The sequence below is a fragment of the Cervus elaphus genome, chromosome 24, assembly GCF_910594005.1.
Source record: "Cervus elaphus chromosome 24, mCerEla1.1, whole genome shotgun sequence".
NCBI lineage: Eukaryota > Metazoa > Chordata > Mammalia > Artiodactyla > Cervidae > Cervus > Cervus elaphus.
In genome coordinates, this window is record NC_057838.1 from 26,543,125 (window position 1) to 26,563,721 (window position 20,597).

Below are 20,597 nucleotides of genomic sequence, written 5' to 3' on the forward strand. Positions count from 1 at the left end.
ATATTCCATGGTGTATATGTACCACAGCTTCCTTATCCATTCGTCTGCTGATGGGCATCTAGGTTGCTTCCATGTCCTGGCTATTATAAACAGTGCTGCGATGAACACTGGGGTACACGTGTCTCTTTCAATTTTTGTTTCCTTGGTGTGTATGCCCAGGAGTGGGATTGCTGGGTCATATGGCAGTTCTATTTCCAGTTTTTTAAGAAATCTCCACACTGTTTTCCATAGCGGCTGTACTAGTTTGCATTCCCACCAACAGTGTAAGAGGGTTCCCTTTTCTCCACACCCTCTCCAGCATTTATTGCTTGTAGACTTTTGGATAGCAGCCATTCTGACTGGCACCTCATTGTGGTTTTGATTTGCATTTCTCTGATAATGAGTGATGTTGAGCATCTTTTCATGTGTTTGTTAGCCATCTGTATGTCTTCTTTGGAGAAATGTCTATTTAGTTCTTTGGCCCATTTTTTGATTGGTGACCTGCCTTCATTCTTTGTACGAGGTTGGGTGATTATCTTTTTCCACTCGAATGAGGCAAAATTCCTCTATGTTAAGGTCCCATCGGTGAGTCAGGTGAGCTGGGAGGCAGCGTGAACCACGCAGGGCACCAGCATGGTTGCATGCTGTCCCCTGCCCACGCGCTGAGGGACAACCACTCTGCCCTCGGGGCTTCTGATGGGCAACTAAGGAGTCAGAGTGACTAGAGGTCAAGTACGTGGAACTTATGAAACCACATCTGAAAGTGACTTTGAGATCACGAAAGAAAAACTTCTTAAAGAAATATTTCTGCAGTTTTGAGAGTCAACTGTTACTGCTGTTCTCCTTCCTCACTCTTACACATGGCTGGTGATGTTGAACATGACTTACTGAAGCACTGCTTCAGTGTAATAAACTATACAGGGACCCGAAAGAGTGAACTCTGCTTTCCCTAACACTTCACATAGCATACCAGGGAGTAACTTTGGTCCAATTTCTCATTGACAAGACACAAAAGATAACTTCTAACTTTTTAAGGGATCCCAAAGATTTTCTTTTGAAATACGTTTAGAGTCACAGCAGAGTTGTGAAGACAGCATACAGAGTCTCCATACACCCTTCACCTGGCTTCCCCTGTTAGCATCTCATCCAACCAAAGTACGTTGATCAAAACTAAGGCACCACTGGTATGGTTCTAATAACAAAACTAAAGACTATTCAAATGTCACATTTTCGCTAACTTTCTTTTCTGTTCCAGGATCCAGTACAGGATCCCATTTTGCATTGAGAATTAAGTCTTTTTTACAACTTTTATTTACAAAGTGCCCACTGTTCTAGGTACTTGGCTTATATCAGTGAATAAAACAAACCAAAATTTTTTTTTTAATTTTCAAAAAGCAGCCCCACCCTTGTGGAATTTACATGTAGCAGGGGGGAAGACAATAATTACATTCTATGTTAAAGGATGAAACACACTGCAAGAGGAAACGGAACAGGGAACAGTGGTTTGGGGGTGCTGTAGGGGAAGGTTACAACTTTAAACAAAGCAAGTAAGGCATACCTCCTTCAGAAGACCACATCTGACCACATCTGGATTGGTACTTTTACTATTTTACTATACTGCCAGGTTCTATTTGCTTGTTTATTTTAGAACAGTTACATCAATGTTTATCCAGCCCAGCATTTTGTATGATGTACTCTGCATATAAGTTAAATAAGCAGGATGACAATATACAGCCTTAACGTAATCCTTTTCTGATTTGGAACCAGTCTGTTGTTCCATGTCCAGCTCTAATTGTTGCTTCTTGACCTGCATACATGTTTCTCAGGAGGCAGGTAAGGTGGTCTGGTATTCCCATCTCTATCAGAATTTTCCACAGTTGATTGTGATCCACACAGTCAAAGGCTTTGGCATAGTCAATAAAGCAGAAGTAGATGTTTTTTCTGGAACTCTCTTGCTTTTTTGATGATCCAGCAGATGTTGGCAAGTTGATCTCTGGCTCCTCTGCCTTTTCTAAATCCAGTTTGAACATATGGAAGTTCATGGTTCATGTATTGCTGAAGCCTGGCTTGGAGAATTTTGAGTATAACTTAGCTAGCATGTGAGATGAGTGCAATTGTGTGGTGGTTTGAACATTCTCTGGCATTGCCTTTCTTTGGGATTGGAATGAAAACTGACCTTTTCCAGTCCTGTGGCCACTGCTGAGTTTTCCAAATTTGCTGGCATATTGAGTACAGCACTATCTCAGCATCATCTTCAGGATTTGAAATAGCTCAACTGGAATTCCATCATCTCCACTAGCTTTGTTCGTAGTGATGCTTCCTAAGGCCCAGTTGACTTTGCATTCCAGGATGTCTGGCTCTATGTGAGTGATCACACTGTGATTATCTGGGTCATGAAGATCTTTTTTGTATAGTTCTGTGTATTCTTGCTACCTCTTCTTAATATCTTCTGCTTCTGTTAGGTCCATCCCACTGCTGTCCTTTATTGTGCTCATCTTTACATGAAATATTCCCCTGGTATCTCTAATTTTCTTGAAGAGATCTCTAGTCTTTCCCACTCTATTGTTTTCCTCATTTTTTTGCACTGATCGATGAGGAAGGCTTTCTTATCTCTCCTTGCTATTCTTTGGAATTCGGCATTCAAATGGATATACCTTTCCTTTCCTCCTTTGCCTTTAGCTTCTCTTCTTTTCTGGCTATTTGTAAAGCCTTGTCAAACATCCATTTTGCCTTTTTGCATTTCTTTTCCTTGGGGATGGTCTTGTTCACTGCCTCCTGTACAATGCCACGAACCTCGGTCCATAGTTCTTCAGGCACTCTATCAGATCTGATCCCCTGAATCTCTTTGTCACTTCTACTGTGTAATCGTAAGAGATTTCATTATGATATATCTGAATAGTCTAGTGGATTTCCCTACTTTCTTCAATTTAAGTCTGAATTTGGCAATAAAGCATTCATGATCTGAGCCACGGTCAGCTCCTGGTCTTGTTTTTGCTGACTGTATATAGCTTCTCCATCTTTGGCAGCAAAGAATATAATCAATCTGATTTCAGTTTTGACCATAAGGTCATCAATAACCTCAGATACGCAGATGACACCATCCTTACGGCAGAAAGTGAAGAAGAACTAAAGAGCCTCTTGATGAAACTGAAAGATGAGAGTGTTGGCTTAAAACTCAACATTCAGAAAACTAAGATCATGGCATCCAGTCCCATCACTTCATGGCAAATAGATGAGGAAACAATGGAAACAGTGAGAGACTTTATTTTCTTGGGCTCCAAAATCACTGCAGATGGTGACTGCAGCCATGAAATTAAAAGACACTTGCTCCTTGGAAGAAAAGCTATGACCAACCTAGATAGCATATTAAAAAGCAGAGACATTACTTTACCAACAAAGGTCTGTCTAGTCAAAGCTATGGTTTTTCCAGTAGTCATGTATGGATGTGAGAGTTGGACCATAAAGAAAGCTGAGCACCAAAGAATTGATGCTTTTGAACTGTGGTGTTGGACTCAGTTCAAGTCTCTTGAGAGTGCCTTGGACTGCGAGGAGATCAAACCAGTCCATCCTAAAGGAAATTAGTCCTGAACATTCATTGGAAGGACTGATGCTGAAGCTGAAACTCCAGTACTTTGACCACCTTATGCAAAGAACCGATTCGTTGGAAAAGACCCTTATGCTGGGAAAGATTGAAGTTGGGAGGAAAAGGGACAACAGAGGATGAGATGGTTGGATGGCATCATCAACGTGATGGACATGAGTTTGAGTAAGTTCCAGGAGTTGGTGATGGACAGGGAAGCCTGATGTGCTACAGTCCATGCGGTCACAAAGAGTTGGACACGACTGAGAGACTGAACTGAATTGCCATCAATGTTCTCCAGTGTTAATGGCCTATGAGTTACATCTTCATCTGAATTTAGTATCAGTTTGATGACACCCTTTGTCCCTTCATTTTACTCCACAAACATTTATTGTGCATCTAATATCTATTTCTGGGTGAGATGGTAGAACTCCCTAGTATTTAATAAAAGCAACTGGGATCAGTGTATTTTTCTGGTAGATCTTCACATATTTTTTTGAAAAACATCTTAGCATGCATACTGATCCACCTTTATGACCATTTTCCAAGAAAATCATCTATAATGTCCCAAGTTTTCAAACATACTATAACAGAATCATACAGAACAATCTCTCCTATCTTCACCTATCTTCTCCGAGCTGACCGACATCACCTTTTACACTATCTCCTCCCTCTTCTTGATCAGACTCACCAAAGCCTTGCCTATATTACTGGTCTTTTCAGGGAGCCAGCTTTCCATTTTAGTCAAGAATCTATGTTTGTGACTTTGAGTTGGTCACTACAAATGTATGCAATTCCCACTTTCCTCTCCTAGATATATAGGAGGATGGCCCTTTCCTGCCCACTCATATACTTAGAGTTGCCCCAAAGACTGGCTTTGGCCAATTGGACTCATTTGGGCAGAAGTTTTAAGGGCTAGAGATGGCTTCATTGGCATATCCTTCCTCTGCCTTGTGACCAGTCTGGAGGGAATATGCACCAATAGCCCAGGCCTCAGAATGAGGACCTTCATCAGAGCTGCTCGGAGTCCCTTGATGAACACATGGTTTCCAAAAGCTCACAAAAACATCAACATGGCATCGGGCTCTAAACTGCAGTCATCAGACATGTACATCCCACCAATGGGAGTCACTCTATTTCTTCAGCCTAATCATCTACAAAAGGTCTGCTTCCCAAATATCAATGCCTGGAAAGTTCTATTCTTTAGAAACACAGGTATTAAAGTGGATATTCGTGTTTGACTGTTTCACTGACACCAGCTTAAGAATATTAATGTGGAAGCAATGGGCTACCACCAATTTCATCTAATTATTCTTACAATTGGTTGGAGGGAAAGGATGATTAATAAGCACCAAGATGACATGACATGTTACTCATGATAAAGTAGCTAACGATACAAAGGAAACTTATTCCTGTGAAGAATAAAGACAGTAATAAATCTCTTCTTTTGTTTCCATTTGGTAAAATTATACCAGTCCTTGTTCAAAGGCCAGTCTGTCAGAAAATATAGGTCAGTTTTACTAGAGATAAATCCACTGTTCCTTTCATAAACATACTTTTGTGACTATATATGATCTTTCTATGCTCTTGGAAGTCTTTTTGGCTTGTTCTAAAGTCAATGCTTCAGTTTTTCCTGGTGCTCAAAAGTGACAGTTACTTGTTGATAAAGGAATTTTCTTTAAGTACAAAAGTCAACTTTTCAAACCTCCATTACCCCTGAAAACTAAGAGCCCAGGAATGTACCCCAGCCAATTAAGTCCTGAGACTCCCGGCCTGGAGTTTCCAGAGTCACTATAGAAGGAGGGGCTCTGCCAGCCCCACAGTGCTTCATCTGCAGAAGGGCATAAAGGTGTACTCTGGCTATCAAGAGCCCCCACTAACCTTATCACTGGAAATGCTCAGAGCACAATATCTGAAGCAGAGAATAGAGACCAAAGATCCTATAACCAGACTGGGAGACATGGCTCCTTTTCTATTTCAGCCATTATTCAAAACACTTTGTTTTAATTTCTTTGCTACTGATTTTTTTTCTTTTTTTTTTTTTTCCATTTATTTTTATTAGTTGGAGGCTAAGCATGGGAGAAGGCAAGGGTGGGATGATCTGAGAGAAAAGCATCGAAACATATATATTATCAAGTGTGAAACAGATCACCAGTCCAGGTTGGATGCATGAGACAAGTGCTCGGGGCTGGTGCACTGGGAAGACCCAGAGGGATGGGATAGGGAGGGAGGTGGGAGGGGGGTTCAGGATGGGGAACACATGTAAATCCATAGCTGATTCATGCTATTGATTTTTTAAACTATTCATAGACCGTGAACTTTGTTCAGTATAAAATAGGGGCTTTGTTAAAATTATATTCACTTCTTCCCTCTTGTACCTACAAGAATGCTTCTTACTTAGTTTGAAAGAGAGAAACCATAGAACATAGTGACTGTGCCTGCTCAAGACAACGATGTGGTTCTCTAGGGGAAATCAGATGGTAACTGCTGTGGCCTGGAACTTAATTTCCCCCAAAAACAATGCTCAAGACATGACAAGAGCAGTTGAGAAGGTATGAAAGTGAATTAAGCACACTTCTATTAATTTCTATCAAATTGAGTTACTTCACTTCTCTTAGCAACTTTAATAAGATTTGTTCCTGCGGTTCACAACCACATTCATAGCCCACAGGGGATAAGTTATGCTATGAAAAACATCATATTTCTTTCAAAGCCAGAGTAGAGAATTATATGAAGGGAGAGGACATCAGGGTAAATATGTGGGGACCCTGGAAGATTAGGGTAAAGAGGAAAGGAACCACAAGTTTGATTCAAAGACCACAGGCCAGAGATGGAGGGGAGGGATAACGCTGATGAAAGGCTGTGTCTTCATTAGATGTTCCTTTAAGACAGCCCCTCTCCCTAAAGAGAGTCCCACAGCTCACTAACAAAACAAGGGGTCCACACCACTGATGCCCCAACACATGCAGTAAGAGCAGTGTAAGGAGAGAGGGAGTCCTTTAATGACCACAGCAGGGCCTCGGGCACAGGGTCCGGGGCCAGCACACCAGCAGCTTCTGCGCTGATGGCGGCAGAGCAGCCACACGAGCCCGAGCATGGACAAGGCGGAAGTGAAAAGACACTAATAAGGGACTACACGCTATGGCCCGTACCTCAAACCCTCGACCTGGATCATCTCACTTAATCCTCACCAAAACCCCGAAGTGGCTACAAATCCCCCCTTCTCACAGATACGGGCTCTGAGGTTAAGGAGGTGAAGTGTCACTCGCCAAAGATCACCGAGCTTCTTGATTGTGAGGCTGGGATTCAATCTAGGAGATGGAAGGTGACCCTTGATCACCAAGCAACGCTGCCTAGTGAAGACAGAGCAGGAGGGCGGAGTGCAGGACATCAGGGTCACTGGTCAGCCCATCCCAGGTTAACCAACACGACCTGAGGACCAGGGACATAAAGGACTCTGGAGCAGGGGGTGGAAAGAGGACAGAAAGACTGATTTAGGCTGCTGTTCTAACACTGCCCTCTAACTTCTCTGGCTACAACATGCCCAGCCCTGTGTTACCACCACTGGGACCTCCTGGCTTCAAAAGATCCCTTAATATGCATGGCCTGTCATGAGATATGCAACCCGGGAAGTAAGATGTGGGTATTTGGCAACTACAGGACAGGAAAGAATGAGCGTACCACACCCAAGAATGAAGTTACACAGTGGCCCCACAGTCAACAGTCACAGGACTGAGACACTCAGCGTCAGCATTGGCTGAGGGGTAAGAATGGAAGCTGAGCTCAGGGCAGAAGGAGAAGCCGGCACTGCCCTCCCACAAAGACACCCAAGACGATCCTTACTGCACTTGAGGATTATGACGACAATCCTCAACCCCTCCGTCCAGAACCCAATAAGGAGAGCTGACCTAATTTGTGTGCCCCAACGCCATGGTGTACGGACATTTAATAAACAGGGCACTTGAGAGTTCTAATAAAACAGCGTTTGCCAGTAGAGATAATTAGAATTGAAGCCGCAAAATTCTAGTGTTTGGCAACATAGATGAAACAACTTCATTAAGATGTACAGCTTCAGCAAATGAAAGGCAGGAGAGCAGCGGACCCTGAAGAATCAGCCTTCTTGAAACTAATTGCTTCAGTGCTTAAAGGGGACAGCTCCACAACACCAAGGGCACAGCAAGGAAATGCTGCTGGAAAGCCATCAGCCTTCCCAAAGCGCACTCACTGTAAAGACAGCGTCAGACTCCATTCCAGCATATGAAGGTGGAAGTGGCACTGGAAGACTTCAGATGAAAATGTTGGGCTGGGGTCTCAACAGTCAAGGTAGGAGATACCTCTAACGATCAACAGTAAGAATGAACCGTGGTCACTCCCTTCTGCCCTTGGTGTGGGCCGGAACTCAAAAGACAACATATCAGAAGACAAGAACCGATCCTGGGAGGTTAGGAAGGAGCCACTGAGAGAATGAGAAGTAGAAGCACACGCAAATGACACGCACACGACATCCACGATCTCCCTGAAACGAACACACAGCACACCCCACTCAGCGCGCAGGTTCAGACTACGTTTCGGGGTGGGGGCGGGGGGCGGGCTCATGTTGCTGCGCCGCCTGGACCGTGCAGGCATGTGCACTTGGTACAGAGGTGTTGCCACAGGACACAGGGTGGCATCAACCCACGATCCTTTTCTATCTTCTCCTGCATGGCCAGACTCCGAGAGATCTGGAGCCTGAAGAAAGGAGCCTGCATCACGGAACCACAAACACTACCATGTGTAACAAAGACAGCCAGAGGGAATTTGCTGTATGGCTCAGGGGGCTGAAACCCAGTGCTCTGTGACAACCTGGGGGGTGGGATGGGGTGGGAGGAGATTCAGGAGGGAGGGGACATATGTATGCCTGTGGCTGATTCACGGTGATGGATAGCACCAACCAACACAGTATTTGTAACATCACTGTCCTCCAATTAAACATTTAAAAAATTCTTTTCTAAATAGGAGCCTGCGGAGCACCCAAACAACATTGAGTCCACATGTGGGGAGAAGGTCACTTTCATATGACTGAGTTTTCCACAAGGCTGTTCCACCAGCAGCACTAACTCGATGGAATCTAAACTGAGCTCGGCTCCTTCGCCCTCACTCTTCTTCTTTTCTGTTTCCCATTTTAATGAACCCTCCGATCTGCCTGGCTGCCCGGCCATGCATCTTTGAATCACCAGAGATGACTGCCTCTACTCTTGTCTCCCACATCCAACCAGCCACAGCAGCCCCCTGGTTTTCCCCGAGCCCCTCTTCAATCTGCTTTCCATCCCCACTGCCATCTCTTAATGTGTCTCTATCCCTGGCCTCCCCGTCCTGACAACTGACAGCTACTGCTTTTGAAAGCGGCAGAGGTTCATCTCTGCTCCTGGAGCTGACATCTGGGGCCACAGAGTCTGGGGAATGAGCGCACTGGAGGTTACAGGAGATCCATTGATTCCCACAGTCCAGTTTGTTCAAAGTCCCGGCAGGATCCCAAAGCCTGAGAGAGGGAGAAAACCACAAGACCCAGGAGATGACAGAGCAAGGGAGATCCAAGGCCTTGGGCACAGAGTAATTTAAAATGAATTCACTCATGTACCTCATAAATATGTGTAAGTGTTAGTCGCTCAGTTGTGTCTGACTTTTTGGGACCCATGGACTGTAGCCCACCAGGTTCCTCTGTCCATGGAATTTTCGCTCATAAATATAACACATGGGATTTCCTGGGAAGAAAGGACAGGATTTGGGGGTCCCAAGTGGGACTGTTTGGGTGTGAGGGAGCTGGTGCTGGGCCTCTGCTTTGCCAGCCGTGAAGCAGTCACCCAGCTCCTCTGCCCCATGGTCGGAGTTTCATGGGACTTAGCAGGCCCGGAGGAGACTCGCTGGGGTTGGGGGAGGGGACCTGGAAAGGGTCTTCTTCCACCTATAGACAAAACCACATGGTGCTCTTGGCCTAAGAGCCTGGTGGCATAAAATTAACTCCCTTCTTTTAGTTGGATCTCCCTCCATCTTTCTGGTTAGGGACACGAGAGAGAAGACTTTCAGGTGGATTTTAAATGTGACTGACAGGTATGGTGGAGGCCCTCTAGCAGCAAACACGTTACTATTAGCGATGCGTTCCAGTTGGCGCAGACGGGGGTCTGGGTTAACCGGAGCCATCTGTCAACTGGTGTGCCCACGCGGCTCGAGGGTCCCGGTCTGCGCAACACCCCTGGCAGTGCGCTGCGGACGCCCTTCCAGCAGGTTAACACGTCACCGAGTTTCCCCAGTCATGCCCTCTCACATTATCTAGGCTTCCAGCAGGAATATTCCATCCTCTAGGCTTCCAGCAGGAAGATTCCATCCTCTGGGCTTCCAGCAGGAAGATTCCGTCCTCTGGGCTTGCAGCAGGAAGATTCCGTCCTCTAGGCTTCCAGCAGGAAGATTCCGTCCTCTAGGCTTCAAGCAGGAAGATTCCGTCCTCTGGGCTCCCAGGAGGGCCCAAGGCCTCAAGGCAGACGTGGTGGGCCAGGGCCAGTGCTGATCAGGCGGGAGAACCCTGGCCCCAGAGCCAGAGGCAGGCGGCCAGGCCCATGCCCCCAGGGACGGATCGTGTCCCCTTCGTATGTCTGCCTGCAGTGTTGACAGACAGGCCCCTCCTCACCCACAACGTGCTCTCTGAGCTAAGTAAGGCTGGCAGCAGGGCGACGGGGGAGAAAGAAAAAATCCAAGTGTGCGTCCAGACACAAAACCCTTCCTGCCTTCTTCTACCATCCCTGCCACAGTCCAAAGTGAAAACAACAATAATAGTAATAAAAAACAATAATAAAAGTTTGGCAAACAGATTTATTCTTAAAAATTCAGGCCAGATGTCGTCTGCTGTGGCTGGGAGTGGCAGGGGAGGCCACCTTTCTCATGCCGCATGACGTTTCCACCACCGTCCTGTGCCTGCCTTCATCACAGCACCTGCCACAACCCCTTAACTCTTGTTCATCCATTCCTGGATCAACGCTAAGCCCTCTGGGGGCAGAATTGGGACTTTAAGCCAGGTCTCCAGAGCCAAGGTGTCGTGGCTGATATGCAGCGGCCTCTGGTAAATTACGGAAATGCTCCATATTCCTTATATGATGAACACAGCTGGGGAAGCGATACATGGCTTGTGGGATGCTCCTTCGAGAAATGAATTTGTCAGCAACTAGAAGCCCCTTCAATCAAGCAATCGATAAATATTTATGGGACACCTAAAATTTGCTATTTAATGGTATGAAACAGAACTACACAAGGATAAAAAATGATCTCTCTCAAAATGTGTTCAATCGGTATCTTATTTACTTTTGAATAATGTTTGCAATAAGGGACACATTCAGATCTTTTGACTTCAAATGAAATTCATAAGAATCTCTCACCTGCTGTGTATGTGTCAAGTACTCACGAAGCACTTGCATCCACACGGAAAATGTACACTCTGAAATTCTGAAAGACCTTGACACAGTTTTAACAGGACCCTCCATTAAAGGTAACTGCTCACCAATAGAAGTAAGTGTCCCATTCGAACGAAAGAAAATATTACATAAGGCGAAGATGAATGAAAAGATCAGCACACAGAATTATCATAAGACAGTTTTCAACTATCGATCTCTTGACTATGGGAGTTTTCCAAGTGTTGGTACTCATAGATCCTGTCTCAAAGCAGTACTAGTAAGTCCTATAGGGAAAAGAAATTAGTGGGAATTGACTACATGTTTATTTAAACCTATGGTTTTGAGGCACATAAAGCAACAATGCAATAAGCAAAAAGAAAACTGAGCTTAAAAAAAAAAAAGAGCTTCCTGGCCTGACCATTATTCACCAGCTGGCAAACCTGGAACAAAGCAAGAATCATACTACCAGACTTTGGAAGAATCTTACAGAATTTTCTAGGTCAATCATTTGATTTTAAATATAAAGAAAGAGAAGCCCTAAGAAAGGAAGAGAGGAACAGAGCCTGGACTTAAACTCAGAAGTGCATCTTCCTTTTCCATTACCTCATTTTGCCTTCACAACTTGAAAAATCAAACCAGGGAATGGATAAGGAAGATGTGGTACATGTACTACTCAGCCATAAAAAAGAATGAAATGATGTCATTTGCAGCAACATGGATGCAACCAGAGATCATCATACTAAGTGAAGAAGTCAGAGAAAGACAAATATATCACTTATATATGGAACCTAAAATATGACATAAAGGAACCTATCTATGAAACAGACTCTCAGACATAGAGAACAGACTTGTGGCTGCCAGGGTCTAGGGAGGGACTGAGGGGGAGTTTGGGGTTAGCATACGCAAACTATTTATATAGACTAGATAAACAACAAGGTCCATACAGTAGGTATAGCACAGGGAACTATATTCAATATCCTATGATAAACCATAATAGGAAAGAATACAAAAAATAATGTATATACAAATGAATCACTTCGTTGTACAGCAAAAAATTGGCACAACATTGTAAATCAACTAGATTTTAATAAAAACAATAAAGATCACATCAGGGTATGCAGAATCAAGGAGGTAGCTTTTAAAATGGATAAAATTTGTGTTCACACTGCACAAGTAATAAGTGAAGCATTGCTCCCCGGGGCTGTAGACTCAGTTGTCCTGAACACCTTCTTTGACACGTAGCTCTTATCCTTGAACAGCAAGTGGTAGGTGGGCTACCACTGAGCAAATGAGAAAACCTTAACAAGATGCCTACTGACCCCCAGGCCCTCAAAGCAAATACTTCCTGGATCTGATAGGATTTTTCAACCAGTTTTTGTTGCAGAGGGCCATCTCTAAAGAGAAGATAGAAGAACCAAGCCACTTCACATAGCATAAATGTTCAACAAGGAGCACCTTTTCCCAATAAGTTATTCTGAGCAGGTAACAAATCAGACACCAGGGAAACTGCAAACACATATATGTGATGTTTAAAAATCAGCAGCATAAGGCAGTCCAGATCTCTGTCACTCACCCCAGAATTTGCTACACTGGGTGGGTATTTTATGCATGATCACACTTCTGTTATCAAGCTCCATAATGGAAGGCAATCAGTTTTCCTTTTCTTAGACTCTAGTTAATAACAGCAATATTTGTATAAACACATTGGAACATTTGTTAAGCTCGTTTTGGGCCACCCAGTGATAACAACTATAACATCTTGGAGAATAAACTGGCAGTGTGCAATGGGATAAAATCATCTCAGGGATCTTTCATCTCCTAGATGGGATTTTGTGCCCTTACTGGCATTTAAAAAAATTAACTGGAGTTGGAAGATTCCCTAAGTTCAAGCATAAACTGGGCAGTGTTAATGTGGGCCATGCTGGACCACTATAGGGGGATCAAAGGGTCTTTTGCTGGGTAAAGGTTTGAGAGAAAGGATCAATAAACCAGCAGACCCTGAACATAAGCTGGGCATGGGCTGCCCTGGCATGGGCATGGCCAACAGGAAGTGTCAGGAGACTGACCAACTTGACCAGGGGAGAAAGTGACGGTAAACTGGTCAATGTCCATTTCTGAAGTCGAAAAGAGAATGAGAACTTCAATTAATTCTATACGCTAAGCCAGACTGGAGGTCTAAGAGTCTTGAGACATCAGCCGACCTTCCCCTTTATTATCTGTTCTGGGACGAACACCCTTGGCAGCCCTGGCTCTATGCTATGCTTCCCAGCCTCATCCACGGAGTGCCCATTTGGTCATGACATTGTTTCTGCATGAATGCAACAGTCCCACCAGTCCAGGAGAAGTCCCTGGAGCTCAGGAATTAAGGAGTAAGGAGGAGGGGAAAGGGTAAGCTATAGTGTTTTCATATTTTTAACTCCTATATCTCAAGAAATGAACTTCAGCTTGAAGGGCTTAGATGTCAAATTGGCATCATTAAATTCTTCTCATGCAAGTATGAGGAAAAAAACCAGAAATCAGAATGAGTCCTAAGAACAAGGGGAAGGTAGAAGGATGGGAGGGAGGATGGATAGAAAGGAGACAGACTAGGGAGGGAGAGAGGATGGGAAGGAAGACAAGAGTGTCAGAAAATATTTTCCCAAGAAGAAAAGAGAACCCAGTAGGGTTGAGCTGGGGGTGTAAGCCCTCGTCTGCAGGGGTCAGATCGAGAAGTCTCAGCGTCACCAGGCAGCTGCTCACCTCCACCCGGAATGAAAAGTGAGTCAGAGGCCCAACACAAGTCCAGCCTCTGGGTGCCTCCCAGTAAACCCTGACCAGTGTTTCAGAGAGAGGAGCACAGAGACAGAGTTCTTGTCCCTGCAAGAACCCTTTACTCCTGTTGGGATGCACGTCATGAACTTGTGTTGGTGTGGGGTGAACAAGGAAAGGGTGCTTATCTTTGGGAGCTGTCCCTGGGCTTCAGAGGCACATGGAGCCCATTCTCGGAAGCCTGGATGTCGTTATATGCCAGTCTTACTGGCTAAACTCAGAATCTCATCTCTCAGAGCACAAGTAGCAGGTCAAGCCAACCAACAACCCCACACAACTGTTTAGGAGGCGGGAGAAATCATTCATGGAGCTCCAGTTCTGAAACATTCCACATTAACTATGCTCTGGAGTTCAACAAAACGTGGGCCCTGCTCCCAGCAAGACTCTGCCTCCCACCAGAGAGAGAGGCCAAGAGCAATGACTCTGAGCCACGTCATCCAAGTCACTGTCACCAGATCCAACAAGGGCAGAGAAAGAGGCAAAACCTCACACAGCTGGAAACAGGATGTCTAAAGCCATACAGATGACAGGGAGCCTTTCCCCTACGGCGACTCTGAGGGGCAGAGCACCCAGCGGCTGCCTCATCAGGTGCAGGGCCGCGAGCTCCACTGGAAGCCGGCAGCAGCAGGGGCCGGGGAAAGGGGGGTGAGTACCGCCTTTTGCGGATGCAGAAATGGATTCCCGGGAAGAAATTATCTGCCAGGAGATTCAAGCTAAGGTCTTTCTGTTCCCTAACATCCTTTGATGTTAAACCCAATGCTATGTCTTTACAGACGAATGTTTGAATGAGAGGTAAAACAACCTCAAATGATAATAATTTCTAAGCCTTGTGATTATAACCCAAAACCATTCTGCACCATCTCAAATATTTCTTGGTGGATTATGGCAAAGATCAAACCAGTCAATCCTAAAGGAAATCAACCCTGCATATTCACTGGAAGGACTGATGCTGAAGCTGAAGCTCCAATACTCTGGCCACCTGATGCAAAGAGCCAACTCATTAGAAAAGACCTTGATGCTGGGAAAGATTGACGGCAGGAAGAGAAGGGGACAACAGAGGACGAGATGGTTAGATGGCATCACCTACTCAATGGACATGAGTCTGAGCATGCTCTGGGAGATGGTGAAGGACAGGGAGGCCTGGTGTGCTGCAGTCCATGGGGTCGCGAAGAGTCGGACATGACTGAGCGACTGAACAACAATTTGCAAAGAACACTCAGTTAGCTTTAGGGCTAGATGGGCATCCCCCATCCACCCCATTCCCAGAATGCTCACTGATCAACCCAAGAACAACATAAAGTTGTGATATAAGGTGAAAAGAAAAATCCTCAGAATCTTGCTTTTCTTTAGACCCCTAAAAGAATCCCACAGAGCAGAATCCAGCTGAGTTACTATGAAGACCAACTATGACACGTAAATGTTGGAAGGGTGGGAGAAAAGAGTATGTTTATGAATTACTGTCCTCTTAATCACAGGGTTTTATAACACAGAAAACAAAACTGACTTGAAGAGAATAAACGAATGATTCTACGATACCACACTGAAAAAAAAAAAAAGGTTTCAATGTGACACTGCATAAATTTTAAAACATACAAATTCATACACTCACACAGAAATACACAAAGCTATGTTTACCAAGTACTATGTGAACAATTTGTTGGTTATTCATCATTTTGAGTGGTATGCCCAACTGATATCCTCCTGTATTACAGAAAACGAGTATATTATTTTGAAGAAGGTAAAAAATGAAAAATCTCCTCCACACACAACTGAATGTCACTCCTTCAACAATCTGTCCTGAAGACCAGCATATGCCAGGCCCACCCTGGATCCTAATGAAGCGCCCCAAACCTGCCCCAAGACACCTGCCGCTGGGTAGCTGCCCATCCGGTGGGCGGTCAGGACAGACAGAACAGGCTAAGGGGTGGTGTGCCACGTCGAAGGCAAGTCTCTCTCTCGGCGCCCCAGGAAGTGAGACTTTGAAAGACTGAGACGATGAGAGAAGACTTTAGGAAGGAGATGTCAGAATGGAGATAGGCAGGAGGAAACAGCAGCCTTGGGGAGGTCTGGCACCTGAGGAAGAGCAGAGATCCGGCGACTTAGGAACACGCAGTTGAGAGACGTCAGATGTTACAGGCACACGCCGAGGCCGATCACTCAGCGAAGTGTTGCAACCTGTGACACGTGCTCAGGCTCAGTCCTGACTCTTTGTGACCCCCTGGACTGCAGCCCGCCAGGCTCCACTGCCCATGGAATTTTCCAGGCAAGAGTACTGGAGTGGGTTGCCATTTCCTCCTCCAGGGGATCTTCCCAACTCGGGGACTGAATCTGTGTTTCGTGTCTCCTGCGTTGGCAGGCACATTCTTTACCACTGAGCCACCTGGGAAGCCCCTAGACTTTTGCAATCCACACTAAATCTTGCTTTATACTAAGTGCCCAGGATACTGATTTCTTGGGGATTCACTGGAATTAAAAGCAAACTAGAAATATGCTGTCACCATGACTCATGGAAATGAGTTACATCATCTCCGCACACAGTGGGGAGGAGTGGTGATATGTCACCCTCGTGGGCAGCTCACAGGGCTCACTCCAGCTCGGCTCAGCTCACCTCTGATCATCCTTCATCACCTGGCCTCCACCCTGTGGACCTCTGACTTCAGACCAAGTCTAAATTCACTACATTCTACCTCTCTGGCTGGAAAGGTCAACTCTCACCCTTTAGTTACAGGAAACAGAGGGGGCAATTCCTTCTGGAGGTTTTTTAAGGCAAACAGATTCCCAACTGTCCTTCTACCATGAGCAGAAGGCTAACACTACTATTGATTCTGTTACTACCTACAAGTACGATTTAGCCATAGATACACTTGATAGTAAAGGGGTAACCAGAGGGATTCTTATGAATTCTCAGAGCCTCTGCACTTCAGGGATGGCCATCAGTATGTCTGAGCTTTTGTTTTCAACTATAACACCAAACTTCTGTCTGAAAACTCTCAGAAAATGATACACACGGCTTTCAAGATGTGAGGTTAGAAAGAGGATATAAGATATTCTGGATGTGAGACGCCGATAGCAAATAGCAGAAATGAAAGAAGAACATATTACTAGCTATTTTTGTTTTTTAATGGAACTTGCCAGCTTCTGTGTGCTCCCCAGAAATGCCTCAGAGTTGCACTGTGGCCGGAAGCCTAAATGAGGTCTCAGAAAAGATAATGGAGCTTTAATGATGGAAATAGTACGAAAATTAAATCTAATCATGTTCCATTAAGCATACTCTTAGCTCCCATTTTTACCAAATTATTTTATTATGATTTCGCCTCTGTCTATTGAAACAACCTTTTACAGCAATTTGATTTGCAAGCATAAACAAGTCTCGTTAATTTTCTACTATGAAACCCAGTGGGATTAATAAGATGAGATGGATCATCTAAAATTTTACCCATTCTAGCAATCAGGAAGTAACCATTCAGAGAGATGAATACTTTGTTTTATATGTATTCGGGAGGAAAACATTACCCTCTAATTAGAGTCATATTGAACAGTAATGTATTACCTGCTTAGACAACGTTCAGCCAGGCAGCTCCTCCTAGACCAGACTTGAAAGCGAGACACAGGCATCTCCACATCAGGAGCTGCTGGCTCCCACTTCCCCTTCTCAGGCCTTCGGCCCCCACGCCTGCCCTCCGTCCCTCCCACTCTGCGAGGCACTGCTACTCTGCTCAGTCCTGTGCTATTAATGACCAGAAGTGCAGGACTGGATGCTTCCAGCAAAACGCTCCTGCACAGACATCCAGTTGGGAGTCCTGGAGTGCATGAGTTGTGAACAATCACATGAGCTGTTGAGGGGCACACAGATGACTATCAACAATCACGCATTCTGTCATGGGACACTGCAGAGGAAGATGGGAGAGGTGGTTCATTCACTCTGTTCTGCAGAGAACAGAAGTGCCTGTCCAAACAGGCAGGTGGGGTTTCACATATTCTTTCCAAAGCAAGTTGACTTCCACAATGTGTCATGATGAAAAAGATAGAAAGCTTAACCAGAATCACAATTTGCAAATTAAATGAGTCTCTGGGCCAAATCCTGACGGAAACCATCAAGAAATAAAGAATTGGGGAGGAAAAATTTATATTTAGAAAGAATGGTACCCATGAAGAAGAGGTTGGGGGAACAGTATATGATCACCAGACATAAATTTATACCAGTTTTCTATTCTAACTTTGTATTAAGGTCTGAAGAGAAAGAACAAAAAACATGAAAGACAAGATAACGATGAAACAATTTTAACTAGAGATCGTAAAATGTAATAAGTCCATAGTGATTATTAATATGCAAACACCCAAGGGACTTCCCTGGTGGTTCAGTGGCTATGACTCCACACTCCCAATGAAAGGGGGCCAGGTTGGATCCCTGGTCAGGGAACGAGATCCCACATGCCACAACTAAAGTTCCCACATGCTGTAACGAAAACCCAGCAAAGCCAAACAAATACACAAAAATAAATATTTTTAAAATATGTAAATACCCAATAACATAGCAACAACTTCCAGAAATCAGGAGAGACGAAGACAAACACATGGAAACACACTAATAATATGTTACCACATACCACCTCCTTTTATCTAAGCTAGAACATGGTATGGCTATGCACAATAACACGCTCCATAAACTGTCTTAGAGGTATATGTCAAATCTAAGCTCTGTAGAGAATGAGAGAACAATTTTCAAGCATACAGAGAACTGACCACAACAGGCAGAAAGAAAATGTCAATAAATTTTGCCCCAAATAAAAATTCTTCAATGCAATTATTCAATACTATTAATCAATTTAAAAACCAAACAAGTTTTTCTTAAATGCTATTTTTCTTTATTTTTTAAGGATTTTAAAAATTTTTATATTTTTGAAGCATGGTTGCTATTTTTAAACCCTTGAGGGAAATATAGACCCAAACTGCAAAGTTTTATGAAAATAATGGTAAAGAAAACATAAAATATTAGTATCTATGGAATACTGCTCAAGTTATCAAAGGAAAATATGCAGCATTCAGTTCAGTTGCTCAGTCATGTCCAACTCTTTGTGACCCCATGAATCGCAGCACGCCAGGCCTCCCTGTCCATCACCAACTCCCAGAGTTTACTCAAACTCATGCCCATTGAGTCGGTGATACCATCCAGCCATCTCATCCTCTGTCGTCCCCTCCTCCTCCTGCCCCCAATCCCTCCCAGCATCAGGGTCTTTTCCAGTGAGTCAACTCTTCGCATGAGGTGGCCAAAGTACTGGAGCTTCAGCTTCAGCATCAGTCCTTCCAATGAATACACAGGACTGATCTCCTTTAAGATGGACTGGTTGGATCTCCTTGCAGTCCAAGGGACTCTCAAGAGTCTTCTCCAACACCACAGTTCAAAAGCATCAATTTTTTCAGTGCTCAGCTTTCTTCACAGTCCAACTCTCACATCCATACATGACCACTGGAAAAACCATAGCCTTGACCAGACGGACCTTTGTTGGCAAAGTAATGTCTCTGCTTTTTAATATGCTGTCTAGGTTGGTCCTTCTAAGCATTAGATATCCATACAAAAAAAAAAATACACATATACTCAATTTTTAAAAGCTAAGGAAAACATGAAGTTACCAAGACAAAGCAAAAGGATGAAATTCAAAAAGATCAAAGAATTTAATGAATGAGGATGCTTCTGTCTCGAGCAGGATATAATACATCACATAGACCAAAAATATCACCTTAAAACAACTGGAAAACTCCAGAAAAATTACAAAATCAAATTTGTACAGGTAACAAAGAGCTCCAAGAGCACCAAGAAGGGAACAAAAAGTCCAGAAAGTGGAAAACTTTTCCAGGGTGACTAATGCTTCCAAATATTTTCCTCCCAGGGCATTTGCTGGTTCTGGATGCTAGCTGAAAGTTAGTTCAGTACCTACTAAGGGCATGAGAAACCAGCAACAATTTTAAAGATTGTACAGGGCTGGAATGACAAATGGGAAACTTGGGAGACCTCAAATGCGAAAGCAATATCCCCAGGAGACATCTGATGGATTCTAAAACTGCACAAGGCTAGTAAGCTGAGCAGAAAGTCTGTAAAGACTGAGCAAAATTTCCCACAGTTAGTGGTATAGGCATAACTCAGAGCTATTGCAAATTCAGTTTCTGACTATCACAAAAACACAAATACCACAATAAATCAGGTCACACAAATTTTTTTGGTGTAACAGGGCATGTGGAAGTCATTCATGCTTCAGTCTATTGTGCAAAGCATTATGTCTAAAAAAACAATGCATTTCCTTAATTTTAAAATACTTTATCACTAAAAAAAAAATGCTAACCACTATCTGAACCTTGAGCAAGTCATAATCTTTTTGCTGGTGGAGGGCATGGCCTTGATGTTGATTGCTGCTGACTGGTCATGACTGTGGTTGCTGAAGGTCGGGGTGACTGTGACAATTTCTTAAAATAACAGTGAAGCTTTGCAGCAACAGTGGATTCTCCCATTCACAAACCATTTTTCTGTAGCTTGCCATTCTGTTTTGATAGCATTTTACCCACAGAAGTTCTTTCAAAATTGGAGTCAGTCTTCTCAAACCCTGCTACTCCTTTATCAACTAAGTCCTCTGTTGTCATTTAACAGTCTTCTCAGCATCTTCACCAGGAGTAGATTCCATCTCAAGAAACCACTTTCTCTGCTCACCCACAAGAAGGAACTTCTCAGCCATGGAAGTTTAATCATGAGATTGCAGTAATTCTGTCACATCTTCAAGCTCCACTTCTAGTTCTCTCGCTGTTTCCGCTACGTCAGCAGT

The 20,597-nt window shown here is 44.1% G+C and overlaps 1 protein-coding gene across 3 annotated transcripts in view; it reads right to left on the reverse strand.

The window, feature by feature from the left end:
* Positions 1–20,597, reverse strand: part of ULK4 (unc-51 like kinase 4) — a 496,555-nt gene that overhangs the window by 234,043 nt on the left and 241,915 nt on the right. The gene's annotated exons all lie outside the window — the stretch shown is intronic.